General features: G+C 38.1%; 1 protein-coding gene across 7 annotated transcripts in view; it reads right to left on the bottom strand.

Moving 5' to 3' along the window:
* GTDC1 (glycosyltransferase like domain containing 1) overlaps positions 1–6,000 on the bottom strand; it is a 346,607-nt gene that overhangs the window by 15,299 nt on the left and 325,308 nt on the right. The window lies entirely within an intron of this gene.

Here is a 6,000-nt window from a genome sequence, read left to right as displayed (position 1 = left end):
ATTTTGGTAAAAGGCCAATTTAATTAAACATACGCAATAGTACACCTACTGTGTGCAATATTACGATGCTGTTTACAACTGTGACTAATTGTGAAATCAATTTAGACCAATATTAAAGGAAATGAAATAGAACAGAAAAAAAAGGAGATGTCGAAGTACATCGAATGTAATAAGAATATGTATAATGTAAGGAATGCTTTGTTTCAGTTATAAATATGCCTACACACGTGGGTATGCTAGGTGACAATGTTTATATATCTTGGTGAAGATCATGATTGAAAGTTTGAAAACATTTAGGATCTTTGGGTCATATAAAGCTGTATAAGATACATATGTCATGCTCAAGAACCTTCTAATTGTCATGAAGTATGACAAATACATAGCTAAGTAGAAACAAAATCTCAAGGACATTCAAAAAAGGGAGGTAACATTTCTGTTTTAGAGGGCTGAGAAAATGGTTGAGATGAGGCTTGGAAGATGGGTTGAGCTTTGACAGGTAGAGGAGGAGAGAGGGCTCTGGGCAGTGGCATGTGAGCTATCTTCAGGGAACACTGAGTAATCTAGGCTATAGCTCAGGATAGTCATGTCATGTAGAAGGAGTGAAGTAAAGTAGAAGAAACCACACTGAGAAATCCAGACCAATGAGGTTGTACTTAATTTGATAATGGCAGGAAAGCAGGTGAAATATATGGAGCTCATTTTAGGAAGTTTAGATTAGCAAAGGGTTACATGATGGAACACTGAACAACTTTAGTCAGCCCATGAGGGTGGCTGGAGGAATTGTGACTGGTCTAGATTAGTGGTTCTCAATTGCCTGGGGATAGGGTTCGGGATCGGGAGTGCAGATAAATGTCACAACAGTGAGGAATAAAATTGGTTTTGAAAAAGCATGATTGTTACACTCATTTTTTTTTTTCACAATCCAAATTTTAGAAAGTGTGTCAATCTGGGAAATCTCTTTTGGGGATGGGGATAGGCACCCCATCTTAAAGAAATCCTAATCACCACGGTCCTTTCTAGTTTTAACCGTTTTTAGATGACTTTATGAATTAGTAAGCTAAGGCTAAAATAAGTGACGTGAATAAGTGGCAGAGATGAAACTAGACCCCGAGCCTTCTAAATTCCAGGAGAGTGTTCATTCCCTCACACCATATACCTGTGATGGTGTCCATTTTATAACTGTAACAGTTTAGGAGAGGAAGGATCTAGATGGAAAAGCTCAGTCGTTGGATCCAAGTATTCACTCTCTGTGCTGCTGCTTTCTGTCAGACACTGCGTTCTGGTAGGCATTGCAGGAAACATGAATTTGTAAAACAGGCAAGCAGGCCTTCTGCCAGAGCCCCTTGTTGGGGAAATTATTATTCTGACCATACCACACTCCAAATCATGGCCATTTACAACTATCGGAATTAAAAAGATAAAATACCAAAGCAGTGTATAGCAGCCACATTCTAGGACCTCCAGTCTCTCAACCAATAGTCACATATATATATATGTATAGGCTTTTAAAATTAGGGTCTGCTTCTAATTCCCTATTGTCTATTCATGTTTTCACCTTTCCCCATTCATTATTTAATTGTTTTATCTATTTCCTTGTGTCTTTCCCAAGTGCACACTTCCCACAAACTTTGAGGGCAGTTTATGAAAATGAAAGAGCATTTTTCTGCAGGAATGTTTTCATAGTTATAACTTCTGAGAAAAGTTTCTTGAGGGATGTTTTGGGAGTTGTATTCCAGAACATATTATCTTCATGATCTCTCCCTCCCCCATCCCCCACCCCCCGGGTGGATGGATAAATGATCTTGCCTTGTGAGTTGCTCTGAATTTTCTGGTTTCAGTATAAAAGATCAATATTCTACTTTCAGAAGCTATAGGGGTCGACTTCAAGCAGGCCTTATGTTTAGGTCTGTCAATGGATGGCATGTCTGAGGGTGATCATGGGAAAAAAGACTAATCCTTGCAGGACATGCTGAGGAACGAGAGTCAGTTGCTACTGTTACTTGCGTCTGGTGAGTTTCCTGAGCACTTGGGTGGAAAGCGCAGTGGCAGAATTAAACCTTTCCTGAGAAAGGCAAAGAGAGTTTCTTAAATATTGAATGGGGACATCACCACTGTCAGGGGTATCCATGAGAGCTGGGTCAGGGGTATCCATGAGAGCTGGGCCAGGGGAGCTTGGCCTGCTAACTGGAAGTACGGCTGACTCCTGCTCTGTGTAACATCTCTGTTTCAGAAATTGTTCTCTTCACCCACAACGTGTCTTCCGTTCAGTTACACCACAGCCCCTTCTGGCAGCCAAGTGACAAATGAACACAGTGCAGAGTGATATGTGCTTTTCAACTGATGGAATGAATCTGGGTGCTGTGAGCAATTAGGAAGGGAAGAGATGGGAGGAGGTGGCATAGGACAAGAAGCACCGCTGGAGTTGAGATTTTGCCAGGAGGAGAAAGGGTATGTATGTGGCTTTGTGAAGAGGGGCAGAAGAATTTAAGCAACAAATAACACAAGACATGGAAGTAGGTAGGTAAATGCAGAGAGGTATTCAGGAAATGGCAGAGAAAAATGGAAATCATGAGAGATTAGGCTGGGGTTGGAGTCTGAAGAACCTCATTTGCAGCAAAGGAAATTTAAGTTCATCCTGCAGAAAATCTGAGACACATTCCTACTAGTATTGTTATACTGTTGTGATTCTCTTCTCCATTGGTCTGCGTTTAGAAAGAAGGCTGGTAACAGTGGTGGATGAATTGAATAACAAAGTGTCCAGAGGCCTGGAATTTGTAGGAATCTGAAGCCTTTGTAGGATTCAAGGTCCCAGAAGATAAGGGCAACGACTGGGAAGCGGGCAACAGAAAAGAGAACGAAGCACAGGGATTATTTCCATGGGATCCCTTCTCTGATGTGAAATTACTAAGTCAAACAAAAGGTGTAGTAACTTATACGACTCATGAAAAATAATTTACAGTGCTGTCACCACATGTGTGAATGTTTTCCTATAGGCAGTCTCAGCATAGGCCTTTACTTTTATTGCTTTGGTCAATGCAATTGTTCGCTCATAAATTCTTTGTATCCACACTTATTTCATTACTGGTAAAGTTAAGATTTTTTCCCCCTGAAATTTGACTTAGTATGTATTTCTTAAGGGTCACAATTTCTATTGCTTATTAGCTGTGCAAGTTTGGGCAAGTTATTTCACTTAAGCCTTAGTGTCTTTGTCCATACATAAAAGATAGTAATTGTACCTACTGAGGGGACTGTCATGATATAAAATGAGATGCCACAGTAAAAGGTCTACCCTGGTGGCTGTCACAGAGCAAGAGTTCAGTAAGTTATTATACTTATAATATGTCGATGCTTTCGCAAGCCTTTGTCTATAATGCATATTTAAATTTCTTATGTAATTTTTCATTTTGTTTTCAGTGCTTGGAAGTTATTTTACTCAATTTCCTGTTTTCATTAAAAATATCATACTTTAGAGCTGGGATAAGTATGTTAAATTTTGTTATACAAATCTATATACAAGTTGGGTTTATTTCTGAATTATCTCTTTTTGTCCACTTTTTTACTTTCATGTTCTTGAACCTGTAAAGTACTCTTTTAAAAATTATCACCTCATACATGTTCTGAATATGGTAGGACATGTTTTTCTTCATTATCCTTTGTGAGTGATTGCTTTGATATTCTTCCATTTATTTACTTTGTATGAATTTTAGAACTACTCTGTGCATATATATAAAGTAATATTCTGGCATCTTAATTGGAATATGGTTAAATTCATAAATTATCTTAAGAGACATTGTCATTTCTATTACAGTATTTATTCTTCCCTAGCAGTAGCATATATGTCTATATTTATTTGAATCTTCCTTATTTTCCCATTTCATTTTGTTGTTTTCTTCAGCAAAGGACTGGGAGACAGAAGACTTCAGTTTTAAATCAGATTTGGGGAAACTGACTTCACCAGTCATAATCTTGGGAAAGTGACCATATGCCTATTTTTAAGAATAATGTCAAGGTGGCTCTGCCTACTGACAATCTAGCTCAGGTCCATGCTACTTAAATGGGGCCAATTTCTTCAGCTAGAAATTGAGGATGCCAATACTTGTTAGATTTTCTAGTCACTAAACTGCTGTAAGCGTTTTGAAATAATGTACTCAAAATTATTTGAAAACGTTACAATCTAAACAAGGGTATGGTATAATAAAACGTAATTATAAAAATGTTTTTTGCTTCCCTGATAGTAAGATTCTAGAGGAGGGGAACCACGGTCTTCTCTTCTTGGAATCCACAATATGGTGCCAGACCACAATAGGAACTCAGTGAATACTTCTGTATAAGAGGAATGAGTAGATAGCAATAAAATTAAAAAAAAAAAAAAATTAAAGGACTAGGAATAGGTTTGGGGAATGGTATAGTTTTGAGAGAATGAGTTTATTTAATCTTACTGGCACACCACTTATGTCATCTCCTATAAAACCATCTTAGAATTCAACATTGATCAATATATCAATAGCTTTCCTTCTGCTCGGCTCCCCTTGTAGCAAAATTTCATACTTTTATATTAATGTGATGTAAGTTATCTGGGTTCCCAGAACTTTTCTATTACTTCCCCCTTAGCGTAGCTGTTCTGCTACACTAAGTAAATGAGATTGTAGCTGGGAGCTGAGTGAAAAAGAGATGGGAGGGGAAGAAAATGTTATGTAATTATCCAACATTTGACTCCAGAGCTAAAGATCAGGAATATGCCAAGATCACAGTAATAACCATTGTCATGCCAGATATTAACCAGAAGCCTTCCACATACTGTTCTTAACCTCAAATTAAAGGTGAACCAGAAAGACTTCTGTCTGCCAAAACTGTAGTTGAGGTTTTTACTTTCCTTGCAACCTTTTTGTCCCCCACTAATGCGTAAAGCTAAAGCTCTTCTTCCCACAATGTCTGCAGTAGAGAAAGAGGAATCTTGATGTAAGGTTTTTGGCTCTTCATAGAAAAAAATATTTTGTTTAGAATTATCATTTGTGGGAAATTATTAAGTATACAAACACATTCCATTGATTTGATATCTTAAGCATTTGCTTTTTTTTTTTTTTTAGACCATCTCAAGGGCTAACAATGTGACCTTGTCGTGAGAACTGGCCAAAACTAAAATATTTGCATTGAGGAGCTTCTTGGCTTTTTGGCTCATTTGTAACATGGAGTCTGATGGATGCTTTATGTAGCAGAATGACCTTTCAATTTTCTTGATTAAAAGTAATGAAAATAATGGTAAAAAATGAACTTTTAAGGTTCAGCATCGTTAATATCTTCTTTGGATCCAAAATGCATTAAAGACTCAGTCCATATACAAACTTTGAGCGAAGTACGTGAGTCTTATAATAAAATCTGCATAGTAGTTTAGAAAGCACTTTTCCCCAAATTATCTAATTGTGCAGAAATTCTCATTATAACTCACTGAAGTAGACAGGGCAGGTAGTTTTCTTCTTGTTATTTCGCTTTCCCATTGCCTCCTTTTTATTGCACAGATAGATTGACCGAGGTTAACTTAGAAAGCTATAGGACCCTGTCCAAAACTTGATCTTTTGACTTCAATTCCCACGTAAATCAAAGTTTCTCATTCTCAGTACAACTGACATGTTAGGTTGGATAATCTTTGCAGTGGGGGGGTTGTCATGTGCATCATAGGATGTCCCTGGCCTCCACCCACTAAATGCAGTGGGGGGGTTGTCATGTGCATCATAGGATGTCCCTGGCCTCCACCCACTAAATGCCAGTAGCACTCTCCCCACAACAGTTATAACAACCCAAATGTCTCTGGATATTGCCAAATGTCTCCTGGGGGAAGAGGGAATGTCAAGTCACCTGTAAGTGATAATTAACTTCATTCCCACAGAGATCGACTTGACTTCATGTCTGCTTTGCTTTATGGGGCATGGTTGCCCAATGATGTGTCTTCAGACACCAGTGGGCTGTCTCTAAGAAGAAGACTGTGGGTCATACTTTAACATT

This window comes from Pteropus vampyrus, unplaced genomic scaffold, assembly GCF_000151845.1.
Source record: "Pteropus vampyrus isolate Shadow unplaced genomic scaffold, Pvam_2.0 Scaffold17, whole genome shotgun sequence".
NCBI classification, from domain to species: Eukaryota; Metazoa; Chordata; class Mammalia; order Chiroptera; family Pteropodidae; genus Pteropus; species Pteropus vampyrus.
The sequence above is the reverse complement of the archived record's forward strand: the minus strand, read 5'-3'. Positions and strand labels throughout refer to the sequence as shown.